This window comes from Humulus lupulus, chromosome 4 (assembly GCF_963169125.1).
Source record: "Humulus lupulus chromosome 4, drHumLupu1.1, whole genome shotgun sequence".
Classification (NCBI taxonomy): domain Eukaryota; kingdom Viridiplantae; phylum Streptophyta; class Magnoliopsida; order Rosales; family Cannabaceae; genus Humulus; species Humulus lupulus.
In genome coordinates, this window is record NC_084796.1 from 126,666,818 (window position 1) to 126,669,317 (window position 2,500).

The 2,500-nt window shown below is 38.1% G+C and overlaps 2 non-coding genes across 2 annotated transcripts; one reads left to right on the forward strand and one right to left on the reverse strand.

Moving 5' to 3' along the window:
• The first annotated feature begins 428 nt into the window (after window positions 1-428).
• On the forward strand, window positions 429-499 carry TRNAG-GCC (transfer RNA glycine (anticodon GCC)). Its single transcript has one exon. It is a non-coding gene; the product is annotated as a tRNA-Gly (tRNA).
• Window positions 500-657: 158 nt separating this feature from the next.
• On the reverse strand, window positions 658-731 carry TRNAM-CAU (transfer RNA methionine (anticodon CAU)). The gene has a single exon. It is a non-coding gene; the product is annotated as a tRNA-Met (tRNA).
• Window positions 732-2,500: the final 1,769 nt, after the last annotated feature.

Below are 2,500 nucleotides of genomic sequence, written 5' to 3' on the forward strand. Positions count from 1 at the left end.
GGTCCAAAAACAACCCCTCCCCGAATTCTTTCAGGTTATAAGACACGTTCAAATTCAATACAATAAAAGATAAGTTAGAAGTTCCCAAAATGCAAATAACGAAAAAAATTCTAAAAATTAACGGGAGGGGTCAAACTTATTTGATTTGTGTCTTTATTTTGTAAAATTTTGCCAATTCAAAATTTATATTTATATATGTAATAAATTATGTAATAAATATGCATTATGTATTATAATACATTATATTTATAATACATTATATTAAGTATAAAAATATTAATTATAGAAATCGTTGAAATGGAATAAAAAAATGTACTAAACTAAAGTTGTACATACAAATAAAATATTTATAAATAATAAATAGAGAGTATTTGGCTTCGCTCTACCAAAATATGATCCATACTTGGGTATCACGAACAAAAACAAGTGCGGATATAGTTGAATGGTAAAATTTCTCTTTGCCAAGGAGAAGACGCGGGTTCGATTCCCGCTATCCGCCCAGGATAATGGGGTTAATGTATTTAATTTAATTTAATAGGATAAAGGATTAAATATAGTTGATTACGATAGTATATTGGTTCTTTCCTCTCACCCAAAAGGGAAAAAATTTCTTAATTAATTAACAGAATCAAACTCCATTTTTTTGTCAAAAAAAATTTGCGGAGACGGGATTTGAACCCGTGACCTCAAGGTTATGAGCCTTGCGAGCTACCAAGCTGCTCTACCCTGCGTTGAAGAGAAGAAATGGGAACTAGGGGGTAAACAAGGATTGAATGGTCCCCTTTACCTGTCTGTACAAATAGAATAGCCCATTTGTACAGAATGGTAAAGGGGCCCTCTATGATATATGATCATAGAAATAAATAGAAAAATGAAAATAAAGGGATATTTAAATCCTTGCCAACTGGATCTTGTTGCTCCGGGCAACAAACACGCATGAACCATTTCACGAAGTATGTGTCCAGATAGCCCAAAGTCTCGATAGTTAGCTCTTGATCTTCCAGTTAAAAAACAACGTCGATGAAGTCGTGTAGGTGCACTATTACGTGGTGGGGATTGTAACTTTCCATGAATTTGCCATTTCTCACTCAACGACGGAACTTTTCTTATTTCTTTTTTTGGGGATCCTCGAATCAAATGATATCTTTGTTCCAATTTTTGCCTCTTCTTCTCCCTCTGAATCAAACTTTTTCTTGCCATAATGATTCAATTCCTCTTGGTTTCAATGATAGAATCTAAGAAAGTGTAACGACCCAAAATCGCTACTAAGGCTTAAGAGCCTTGATTAGTGTGCTTGGAGGGCATAATGGGATTTATGTGTGATTTTCATGAGTAAATGCGTGATTATGATTTAAAGCATGTTATATGACTAATTGAACATTCGAGATGCATGACTACGTGGTTAGTATGCATGTTAGGTGAAATAAATATGCATGTGGACCCCGTTTGCATGATAGGGGTAAATTGGTAATTTTAGCCCGCTGAGGGCATATATGTGATAATTGTATTATGCGAATTGTACCACGTGAGTGTGGTGCTATTATTGTGATGCACGTGCCGAGACGGTCCTAGAGAGCAAATTAACTTAAAAGTCACAACGGGATTTCTATACCCGGCTCGGGAGGAGCCTAGGGGTACCTTGGGAATTTTATGGTTAAGTAGAGAATTGGCGGTTAATGGTTATTGGAGATTTAGTAACCTGGGTAACCATTAGTTACTGCTGAGAGTAACAAGTTTAGGTGAATGAAATGGTAGAATTGCAATATAGGAGAAAGGACTAGAGTGCCCTTGAGGTGTAGTTAGCAAAGGGTTTTGATGAAGGGGTAAAATGGTCATTTGGCTGGGAATTAGATAGGTTGCAGCTGGGTATTAAGGGGTACATGGTTTGGGGCTTGGTCATTTGTTGTTTTGATGAGAATTGAAGAGAAGGAAAAGAAGAAGGAGGAAAAGCTAGGGCATGAAGAAGAAGAAGATGAGTGGAGGAGCTGAAATTGGAGACTTAGGAGATGAAGGAAGCTTAGGGTTGGATTCTTCATTCAAGGTAAGGATTCTATGTAATTTAAGGCTTGTTTCTGTTATGGTTTGAGGAATTTAAGCATGGTTTAAGTTTGGTTTTGGGTTTTATATTTTCTGAAGTTGAAAATCAAAGATGTGGATTTTGGGGATTTGATTGTGTGTTTGGGTTTCTTTGATGATGTTTCTGAGTTGTTAAATGGTCTATGTGGGGTTTTGAATTGATTTTTGGGGCTTAGGCGTGAGTTTGGGAGTGTTTTGGACGATGAAATGCAGAGGAAAAACCCAGTTTTTCCTGGGTTCGCGAAGGAGCGCTGCGGCCCTGTTCTTGGGCGCCGTGGCGCGAAGCTGTTTGCAGTCAGGGGGCTTTCTGACTTCTTTGGGCGCCGCGGCCCTTGCGGGTAGCGCCGCGGCGCTAGGCTATTTTCAGAATGGGAAATTTCGCAATTTTGAGCCTTTGCTTCGGGGGTTCGGGGGATGTTTCCAA